This window comes from Indicator indicator, chromosome 32 (assembly GCF_027791375.1).
Source record: "Indicator indicator isolate 239-I01 chromosome 32, UM_Iind_1.1, whole genome shotgun sequence".
Taxonomy (NCBI): Eukaryota; Metazoa; Chordata; class Aves; order Piciformes; family Indicatoridae; genus Indicator; species Indicator indicator.
In genome coordinates this window covers 5,588,685-5,600,658 of record NC_072041.1, presented here as the reverse complement: position 1 = coordinate 5,600,658, position 11,974 = coordinate 5,588,685, and positions in this window count along the sequence as shown.

Sequence of the window (11,974 nt, the reverse complement as noted above, 5' to 3'; positions counted from 1 at the left end):
TTTCTATACTGAGAAAAGAGGAAGCGGACATATGCACTTTCTCAGTGACAAGGCTCTTTGTACCTCATCCCTTCTACCTTGCAGCTACAAACAGGAGCAAGTGCACAGGAGAACCTCACTAGCCCAGCACTTTCCCATACCACCAAGTGATGAACCAAGAAGGGCACAGAGAGAAGCAACTTTACAACTTCTGATGACATTTTAACTCTAGGACCCTACACAGCACAGTTTGCTGATGACAACATCACACTGAAGCAGAAATCTTCCCTTTGAAAAAAAAAACAAGCATTAATACCTCAGATTAGTTTGGATGTATTAAGACCTTCTCACCTTTTCCAATGAGTTCCGAGAGGTCAGAGTAGCTGAAGCACCGCTGTCAAAGCCAGAAGATGTTGAGAGGTCTTCTGAAAACAGCATGGCAGGAGGTTCCTCATAAGCATTCCTGTGCTTGAGGCTTTGTTCAGTTGTCTTCCGTATGAGACACTTTTGGTGCCATAATTTCAGAGCTTTTCTGAGTCTACACTGCTCCAAAGTCTGAGAGAAAGAACTGAGACAGAAGATACTGAGATAGCAAAGTGATTGAAAAGGGATAATAGACTGAATGATTCTATGATAACAGATGGTAGAAGGACCATAAGGTCAAGCGGACACTACTAATGAGGGCAGGGCTCCAGGAACTGCCTCTGCTTTACTCACTCAGCTCTGTGATGCTCACACAGCCTTGATTTCCACAGCAGATATGATCTCTGGAGCTTCATCTTTTGACAGAAGTCATCAAGAGAGTAGCCTGTTTTGTCCAGCAACTGCCTCTCTACAGTCCACAAGGGCTGATCTTCATGCCTCTTTGTCCCAGTCTTGTCAGCTGCTGAGCTTATAAGTGGTTCTTAACCAGAGAGTAACAGGAGACATTTGTCAGAGGGCATTCCTAAGAAACTTGGCTCAGCCCTCAAACTGCTTCTTTTCAGCAAGGTTTAAGACTTCCTGCCAGGCTTATGAAGCACAGCAACAAATCTCCCTGTAGTTTCACTGACACATCCACAACTAGTCCTTTTCTCACTCTGGTTCATAATCTGAGTATCATCTGAGCCTCTGTTATCATACTGTTCTAGCTGGTTTTCACTGCAAAGAGGAGGAAGGAACATCTCCATATCTTAGATTCTGCACAGATCCCAAGCTGCTCACCATGTTCCCTCCATCGTAGGAGGAAGAAGTTCACCACTGCCTGCTTATCTCCTTCTCTGATCTGCAGCATCTGAACCCACTGCTGGAAGTATTTCCTCAGTGATACTGCTCTGAGACGGGCCAGTTTGCACCTGTAAAGTGCCTTCTGCTCAGCAGTCTCCTTCCATGCACTGAAATACCTGAGAATATCAAAGGAAAAATAAAGCCACATGGAAAACGACATGCACAAGCTTGCGTGCCCTCCTGAGACTGGATTTAGTTCAGGAAAGGCAAATAGAAGCTGTCATCTTTTAAGCTTCAGTTCATTTATTTCATTAAAGAGCCACTGTCATGTGTAGAGCACATGAGTGCTCTTGGGTTTGGTCTTTCACAACATCAAAGCTTTGGCAGTGCACAGGGGGCAAGTTGTAATGTCTCTGGCCACAGCAGTTCCTTTTCATGTTTGTATTCCTACTTTCATCTTTATTAACTCCTAAACCAAAAGAATAGATGGCTGTAAGATGGAACAACATACTATTGCCTGGGCTGGCTCTGCCATTCCTTGGACTTTCACATGAACAGACTTCACATGAAAAAGAGAACTCATCAGCTTACCAGGAGACCAAGTTTCTCTGGATCTGAGTTGTCAGTGCTAAAACCTGTTTCATTTCCAAGCATCTGGAACGCCACCTCCAGAAAATGTTTCGTAGCTGCTTCTTTTTCAGCAGAGCATGGGCTTCCAAAAGCCTGGCTTCCTCTTTGCTCAGCAGCTCCTTCTGCAGGCGCCACAGTCTGAAAGCTGCTGCGTTGCAGGGCAAGAAGAGATTGATGGGAAGGAAAACAACTTAGAAGAACTTCAAACAACTTAGTGTCACACAGCAAACATTCCCTGGCTGAACTCCAGCTGTCTGAGAAAAGGCACCTGAGGGAGCCAGCTCACATGGCTGGAACCACAGCAATTGGTGCAGCTGAATTAATACAAGGTGTATATAAATGGTGTATGACAGGATGCGTGGGCCACCCTCCACCATCACAGATACTACCCCCACCTCTTTGCAGATGCAGGTTCTGAAATAGTCCAGTCAAAGCAACAACTATACACAAACCAAGAAACACTGTGGAGCAGTGATTACCTCCAAGCTGTTTCAAAGCTATGGAACACGTGCTCACCAGCCAGCCGTCTTATATCTCTGACTGCTTCAGCTCTCCAGCAGAACTCATCACCTCTCTGCCTACGATGAAGCTGTGTCCACAGTCCTCCCTCCACCCTGAAAGAGTCATGAGCATGCTTTAACATGTCTGTCCAAAGAGGCACTCTGAGAATACAATCCAGAGCCTTCCTTCTCCCTTGGTAGCTCTCGCCTTCTGTCTGGACTTGTTTTCTGCCTTCAGAAGCAGACAACACAACAAAAGGTTTTTCTTTTGACACCTCTACTGTTCCACTAGAGGCTGTAGTATTGCTTCACTCCCATCTCGCTTACACTTGTGTCACACAGGCAGGTAGCTGAACTCAAGAAGTAGTACAGGAGTATTTCTGTCAGACAATCAGATCAGACTGAAAACACAAGTGCACAGAAAGCGCACAGAAGCTCTGGAACGGGATCATTTAGTTCTTAAAACTAAGTCACTAACTCTTGCAGTGCTTATCTGCAGCAATACATCCAAGGATGTGGAAATAAGTTTCCCATCCTGTGTTTGTAAACATCCACTTGTCCAAGATAACTTTCGAAAAGAGAATGCTCTCAGCTTACCTACAAGCCTGTGCAGCTTCCTTTGAGTATCCCTCTGTAAGCTGGTGCTGAGCTGAGGTTGTCATAGTTGCTAATCTTCCTGCTCCAAAAGACCCCACTGATGAACTTTGGGTATAAGAACACAGCTCAGGCTTCAGGGCTTGCTTCCTGCTCTGTTTTGCCACAGCTTCCTTCCACTGAAGGAGAAACCACAGAATTAGTAGAAACCACAGACAAGAGTATCAGCATCAGGGTCCACACCACTGAATGTCACACAGGGTGCCCCTTGCTCCTCCCTCTCTAAATGGGATTTCTGCTTTCTCTGACTGCACAACAGAAAACTCATGACACCACTTCTACTGTCTCCAGCCCATCCTCACCCTGTGGAAGCTGACAGCAAGTAGAGCCAGAGTATGTCTCTGCTGAGCTGCTTCCAGCTGCATCCTCCTCTGGTGCACAGCCCACTGCAAAGCAACAAGGCCCTTCCGAAGCAGCTGCTGTCTGTAAAGCTGCCTGGCTGCAGCCCTTTTCCAGAGGATGTGTCCCCTCCAGGCTTGGAAACACCTAGTTAATATTTGTCTGTCATGGAAGTACTGGAAACTTAAAGAGAAAAACCGAAAGTGAGCTCCAGTTAAGAGAAAGGGAAGTTAAACACAGCCTGAGGTGACAGAGTTCAGCCATTAAACTGCAAAGCGGTATTTCAGAACATTCTAAAGAGTGTCACACCTGCAGCCTCACACCAAACTAAGGTATCGCAGTTGCTGAATTGATAGCAATTTCATACATGTCTTATCCATGGGTCAAAAATTTGAACTCTATCTCATGGATAAGCCCAGTTCTTGGTCTTTGCTAACTAAGCAGTGAGGACACCAGAACTGGCTGACCTGAAAAGTAGCACACGTGGTTACCAAGGCTTCTTCATTGCCAGAACCAACCAAGGATGAATTTGGAAGCTAGAACTTAAAAGATGCAAAATTATTTTTTTTAGAGCACTCTCCATTCTAGATGGCAACTCTGTGAAAAGCTGCACCCCTGAGCTGACCATGGCAGAATAATGTAGGTTTAGCCCTAAATCACATCATTACCAGGATCATGGCTCCTTAGCCACTTTCCAGCAGTTCTCCTCTTCTGTTAACTACCAGCACACTTGCACATAAACACTGAGTCTTTTTACCTTTGCTCATTCACCTTCAATGACCAGAAGCTGTTCTGTGAGACCTGCAAACAGACAAAAGACAGTGACTGACATGATTATTCACACTATTCTGCTCTGCTGAAGAATTTGTCTGTGCCCAGCATGGCAAGCCATTTTGGATGGTGACCAGAAAAGTGCTGCCTCAGGGTGGTGTACTGTGTCAGATGCCTTTGACGCTGCCCCACCATTTTTCTGTACATACTTCAGACATGAAAAAAACACAACAAAACTAAAATCTTAATTATGTACATGAATGAAAACCAGTTCAATGCTTTGCTTCTGCACATAGATCCAGAAAACATAAACAGATGTTCCCAAGAACAACCAAGTTCACAAGCTGATCTTTAGGAAGAAACATGTGAGATACAAAGGCATGTATGTTAAGATGGAGCAAGACCATAACAGCTGAAAATCGGGCCATTCAGTGCCAGAAAATCACTGTTGAACTTCAGTTCTCCACCTCTAGCATCAGGTGCAAGTACAAGTAATATCCATGAACAAGGATGCTACACCATGAGTACACCCTCACCTCTCTGGACATAGTTTCCTGTGCCTGGCTCCTTTCTTCACCACACCATGGTTCTTCAGCACTCTTCTCCCTAGAAGTTTCTTCAGACTGTTTGAGACTGGCATCAGCTTCCAAATTTCTCCTCCTTTGGTGGGAATATTTGTTTCTTCCTCCTTCTATGCTCACATTCAGACAATCTATCTCAGAATATTCACCAAAGCCTTCTTTGATCTGAACACTAAAAGGACTGGACTGGTTGCTGCCCACCACAGCCACTCTCCTGGCTGCTTGTGATCCTGAGTCACATATCTGTTCTGGTTCTTTCCTGGACTTAACATGAGGTTCAGAGCTGGTGACTTCTACAGATTTAATACTAATCTGCTGGACTGGTCTAAACTCTTTATCTCCAGGAGAAACGACTCTCACACACACTTCCCTTGGAGTCCCATACATGGCTACACCAACATTCATCTGAGCCACCCCCAAATCTGTCTCCAGTGACACCTGCAGACCCTCTGGATACAGACTGGCTGAAAGGTCTTTCTTCCAAGATACAGCACACGGGACTGCATCATTAGAAGTCTCTTCTCCTTTAAGAACCTTTTTAGGGGAATGACTTTTTGCGTGAACATAAAGACTTCCAGTTTCCAGAGCTGCTTTTGCCTGGGACTGGCATCTGAAATAATGGGAGCAATTATAGGAGGAATCTCCTTCCGTATGCACTAGCCTGCCAGAGCCCACTCCAGAAGTGAGGGTTTCTGGCTGGATGTCACCTGAAATTTTGGTTCTCCATGTGTTCAAGTCAATGTATCCATATCTGTGAGAGACAGAGAGAGGTTCTGCACGACTGAAGTCCCTTGTCACTGCATTATGGCTCCAGTCCTTAGCAAATGGGACACCCCATTTCAATCTTGCCTGAGCAACACTGGTCTTTACTCCAGCTAGCTGTTCTCTTGTGCTCAGAATACTAGGAGGTGAATCATCAGGAGCAAAGCACAAACTGCTACTAACTATAGAAGACTTGGGCTCCAGAGGGAGGGAGCCTGATACCCCCATCAAAGCAGTTTCTTGCTTAAGCCTCTGGATTGAACAGTACAAGCTAGCAGAAATCTGTGAGGATTGCAAAAGAGTCTGAAGGAACTCTAGACTAGATGAATCGAGATCCCCCAAGGTCAGGGCTGAAGTATGACAAGCATTCACACTTTCACTCGAGCTCCTTGAAGAGGGACACACCACTAATTTGTGCCTAAGAGGGGGACCTACAGTATGAAATGACAAATGTGCATTGACCAGTGCAGGGTTCACAGGATCCATACAAGAAGCAGCAGGAGGCTGATGCTGTTGTTTCTCCACCAGAAAGTAACTGTTCTTGTTCCTGCCTTCTAAAGAGCGATGGCGAGCAGTGTGTATGGAGCAGCTACCAGCTGCCTTTGCTTTCCAATGGTTGTGTTGAGGAGAGTCAATATTCTCACTCCTACTCCCCTCGAAACTATAAGCCTCAAGGCATGAGTGTCTCTGAGGGAGATTCACAGCAGGAGTTACTGACAGTGTAAGATGAGGAATCTTATGAGCCACACACTTTGAACTGTGCTGTTGAAGCGTAGAGCAGAGATTATTCTCTGCTGGGATTCTCTCCTGATGCAAGCAGGAACTGCAGAACTGACTGGTGGTGTCCTGGAATGGCTGAGAAGAGCAGGACAGATTAGTCTGTCTCAGACTCAGATCTCTCTTCCCGGCTGACAGAGGTGTGGTACACAGCCAACCTTGTTCTGCTGTCTGGCTGGGAGTCACACTGGATGCTGCAGTCTCAAGCAAGCGATGAGAAATGCCTACTTGACTTCTAGAGCCCACATACACATCAGCATTTACATTCTTCTGGATGTTTCTTTGCTCTGAAGAAAAATAAGAAGTAGCATAAACAAAAGAGCATATATATTTTTTACCACATCTTCCCCAGTTTGCCAATGGCTTTGGGTACTTTCCTTATGACTCCTGTCTCTGATTCACCAGCCTCAGTCCTCAAAGTATTATGGACACTACTCTCTTCCTGTTTCTCAGCAATCACGTCTGGCAGAGCAGGAAGGATTGAAAGAGACAGACTCAATTCTCAACAGAAAACCTGGCAAACAAAGACTTCCAGCATTATGTATGCACCCGCAGCCTCAAAACCAGCTTGTTGATAGAAAGGCTGAATTACCCTGCTTACAAGACAAGGTCATCTCTAGCTGCTTTTCCAGACTGCTTCACCTATAACCACATCTATGTGACACCAGACAAGCACAAGTCTAAAAGAAAATGTTTTTACAGAAGCCAGAGCTGGAATACAATGCTTACCCCTCCTCTCACTGACTGGAAGTCCAGCTCAGATCTCCTCCACACTTGTATTTTCTCCAGGGCTGATAGGACAAGTAGGGTTTCAATTTAAGGTACTGTTGAGCTGCTTAACAGGTGAAAATTTGTTCATGTATTATGCTACAGCCGTGCAAAGGTTCAAGGATATGCAGGCAAATTTCTTCTTGTCCACACTAAAGGATGAAACCACATTTACACATCCAGAGGCTCTACATAGTCACCTGACCTGGAAGGACTACAGCATAGATAGAGATGGGAGACCTAATTTGCAGTCTAGCCACAAAGTCAGATAGTTACATATCTAATGCTCATGCTGAGCACAGCTTTCTAACAGGTTAACAGGTAAGTGCAATTTGAGGGGCCCATGATTTCATTCCTTCAAATTTTAAAAGCAAGTTGTCATTCACTCTGTCATTCTAACCATTTTCTCCCCACCCCCTTCTAAAAAATGACAATGGTATTGTGAAAGACACATACACCTCTATCTTCTTAAGAAAACTCTACTCAATCTGAAAAGAGACAGCACAGCCTATGAAATCAATGCCCACTGGCTTTTGCAAACATACTCAAATACTAGAAAGATGCTTGTCAAATTACACTCATTCTAAGAGTCAGCATCTGAGCCTTAGTAATCCCAGTTTGCAAACAGGCTGTTTGTCCTTCTCACATGCAAACTCTGTCAGTAATCCTCACAAACTGGGGAGTAAACCTAATGACTAAAGCCACAGGAGTTAGTCATGCAGTTTGCAATTATCTTTGGGAACTGCTACTGCCTTCCATATGTCACCAAGCGTACCATGAACAGAAAGGTTCCACTATTTTTTTCAGAAGCTGGCAACTACAGACTGAAATAAAGCATGGCTGCTGCCTTTACGGTGTCTGAAGTACAACCACAAAATGCACTGGACTTGTGCTCTGTAGAAGCTCTCCTTGCATCTGAGGAATACCCAGACTACCAGCAACATATCACCAAAGGGTGTTATAAAGGATTTGAACTGTGAAAGGACATGAAACCATCGTGTTCATCAGTGATGTTTTGTTCCATGAACACTTGGAACCTGGGACTGGACCACTCTATGCTCAAGAACCTAACGATGACCTATTTTCTTGCTAACTCCTGCAATATTTAGTTCTCCATTACAGTTTTTCTGCCAGGTTCCAGGTTCTCAGCACACATTTTTAATTTCAGTCTCATTGAGATCAGGAAGAGATAGTTAATCTTATCCAAAAGGCAACAAGATTTTATGAAGTGGTTTTTAAAAACTTCTAAGGACAAAAGCAAGGACTCAAAGCAAGCTGCACATTTTGCAAAGTTCATGACCAATGGATTTCCTATCAGCTTTTATGTTTCCAACTAAAACGTTTAACACATTCCTATTAAACACACTTTGCAGCAACACACTAAGACATTAAACCCTGAAATGAATCCAATTAAGCAAGCAAAAATTAAGCCCTTTTCTGTTGTTAGAAGCAAAAGTAAACAATGCAGTTCTTGAAAAGTGGCTCAAACTCGAATTTCAAGTAAATGCTATTTCAGCATTATGGTAACAATAGCAGACCCATATCAAACACTTAAGCATTGCACAATGGCAATTTTCCACCCCTGCACACCAAGTCTCGTTCATTTCTTGTTGCAAGTTGGAACCAGGGACTGGACCAAGATCAGGCTTCACACGCCTTAGAAACTTTGATTTTCCCTTATTCTTACAAACTGAACCATCACTGCCATTGCATGAGCCTCTCACTGCCACTCTGAAACTCACAGGCACACAGAAATGGTCTTCCCTGAGCCACAGAGAGGGCAGTCACTGCTCCAGCAGCCTTTCCCATGCTGCCATCCAAGGATGGGTTGGAGTCCTGCGATGTAGTGGCTGGAGTGGGAGGGCCACCACCCACAGCTCCAGCTCTGAGGAGCCATTTCAGGCCTGCTCTCAGCTGGCACACCCCAGGCCCCTCAGCATCCCCAATGGCTCCATCTCTCCTCACAGGCACTTACTCACTCTGATAGCTGTCGCCGGACATGCCGCTGGACCTCAGGGACGGGACACACGCCTCTCTGCGCCTCGCAGCACAGGGGCAAACCTGCAGCTTTGTCCCCGGCTAATGCCCAAAACCCGGCAGCAAGCGCGCTCCAGCTGGCTTCACCGTAAGCAGCTTATCCCCCGCGATTAGCAACGCCGCCTGTCACCGGGGCTGCAGATGGCCACAGGAAAGCCGCTCTGCCCCACGGCTAATTAAAGTCCTGTGGGCGGCACAGATGAGGCAGGTGCCGGCTCACACCTCCCTCGGGGCAGGCTCTCCTTCTCCCTCGGGGCAGGTTCTGCTTCTGCCCCGCGCCACGGCTCTCCTCAGCGCGCTGGGCGGCACCGAGTCCCCCAAGGAGCGTGCGCGAGGCTGGGCGGGAAGGCGGCAGGCGCGTGAGGTACCGTAGCGCTGAGGGAGATCCCCCCGCAGCGGGCGGCCTGTGGTTAATCTTAGCGCTCAGCGCCCAAAAAGCCCCAGAAGATCAGGCCCTGAAGGTTAAAAAAAACAAAACAAAACAAAACAAAACACCAAAACCAAAGAAAACCAACCTGAGCAGAGCACAGCACCTGCTGCACGGCTGGGTGAGGAGATCCCACTGACAAGCTCCGAGTAGTCCCGTGGTGAAGTCAGGCTACCCGGATCAGAAAGGCTGGGCTGCAGAATTCCCACAGGCCCTGCTGAACCAGGTATCGATCCAAGAGCGTTGGTGCTTGTTGTAAGCACTACCAAAACAAACACCCCCTCCTCAGAAGCCAGGAAAGGGCCTTCTTGTTATCACTACCTTTCTGATTTACTGCCCAAAATCAGTGTCCTTGAGCGTAACTCTGGCCTCACTCTGCTTCTCCGAGCTCCTAGATCTACTGATTTCTCCAGAGAAAAGGACCAGGAGAACAGCTGGACATCTATCAATAGATTTGTGGCATCTTTGGCACTGGAGAATAGCTGGGAAGACCTCACTAGATGTGACTCTTTGTTTATGCAAATATCACAGAATGGTAGGCGTTGGAAGGGATCTCTGGGGATCATCTAGTCCAAATCTAACTCCTAATGCAGGATCACCCAGAGCAGGTTGCCCAGGATAACAATGTCCAGGTGGGTTTGGAATCTCTTCAAAGGAGACTGCACCTGTTGCAGGGCTCCAGCACCCTCACAGCAAGGACATTTTTCTTCCTCCTGTGTTTCAGTGAGTGCCTGTTGCCCCCTGTCCTATCACTGGGCACCACTAAAAAAAGTCTGACCCCATCTTCTTGCTCCCCACCATTTGGATACTGATATGCATTTAGAAGATCCCCTCTCAGTCTGCTTTATTCCAAAAAGCACTGCATTTAAAACAGTTGTTCTATGCTTCAGAGGTCTAGGGAAGAAAAGACACTGAGTGCTTCAGTGCATTATTCAGGGATCCATACTGTCACTGAACATTTCTGAAGGGCTGCAAAAAAAAAAAAACAAACCTTAACTGAATGTAAAAGCCTACTCTGCAACTTCACAGGCTCCAGAAATTTCTGGACCCTTTCTTCCCCATCTGCCACAACAGTAGAATGCCTCCTATTCCTATGCTTTGTTGTATAGCAGGCTGCAAAACAAATGCACAACACTCATGAGGAGAATAAAACAGATTACTGCACTTATATGATGTTTACCATGTGTTTGGTTTAAGTGTAAATGATGATGGTCCAGGTAGTGCAGCAGGTCACTGTAGTGCTTCTGAGTACAGTGGAGGAAGCATTTGCTTATGTTTAAGGTGATCAAACTTGGGAGAAAATTGCTTCATTTTAAAAATACAAATAGCATAGCTCTCTACTAGAGGTTAGACCAAAGTTAACAGGACTCTTGGTCATGAAAGAATCAATGCAGCAGCAGGTCTCGTCAAGAGCACTGCAATTGCAGAGTGACAGATGAAAATGAACCTGCTTCAGAAAAACACAGATTTTTTTCCTAGCACTATTATTTTTTTATTCTGCCAAAGCTAACATACTCTTTTTCTTGAAAAACAATCTTGATTTTGGTTTTTCTTAAGATTTTACCTGAAAGCCACAGCAGGGCACATTTTTTTTGTGCACAGACTCCAGTGTATAGCTTGTCACACCCCACAGAGCCCACCACTGCTGTATAAATAAACCCATCTTTTTACTAGACCACCCTCCCACCCACATACTTACAAGCAATACCCTCTACTTATCCCAGTAAAGCTCAGACTAAAATCCATTGAAGCCATGTAGACCTTCCCCCATAACAACTCTCCCAGGCTGTCTGGCTACAGTCGCAACCCCTAAGGAATACCTAAATTTTTAATCAAGACATAGATGAGCAGTGTAACTTTCCAACACAGAAAAACTGTATTCATTTTATAGTTTTCTTAGAAAAATGGAACATGTCAAATTCTGTTAACATAGGCAGCTGAAGGCAAAAGGACATTTCAAGGCACAGAGTATCTATGATCTACATTCAACAGCCATTTTAAGTAACCTGAAGGACATTCAACTTGCATAAAAGCATCAGTGAATAAAGCCCAAGACTAGATACTGGGAGCACAAGCAGCTCCCTGGCCCAGTTTTATACCAGCCCCAGCTTTGTGCAAACCACCACAGCTAGCATAGGGAGTTATGGTCATAAAATCCCAGTTCACTATCCAAACCAGCCCTCAGGAACTCCCAGATGCTTCCTGGAAACAGGCTAAACTGTATTGTTTAAGGGCAGTCCATAAGCCTTTTAAAGACAGCTTGTCCAGGAGTATTTTGAGTGGTTCCCTTACAGTAGACAGCATGAGCACCACAAGACTTGGAAGAAGTTCATCCACTCACACATCCAGGGAGAAATTTAGAAGGAGGGAGAAAAGGAGAGAATCAGGATTACAAAGAGTCACAGTGCTTAACAAGTCATCTCTGAGATCTTCTGGACTTACTGCAGGAACTCATCTGCCTAACCTTCCAGATTCTCTCCTGTTTGCTCAGTAGTAGGTCTTGCTCCATCAGAACAGACTGGGAAAGAGTGGAAGGCTAGACA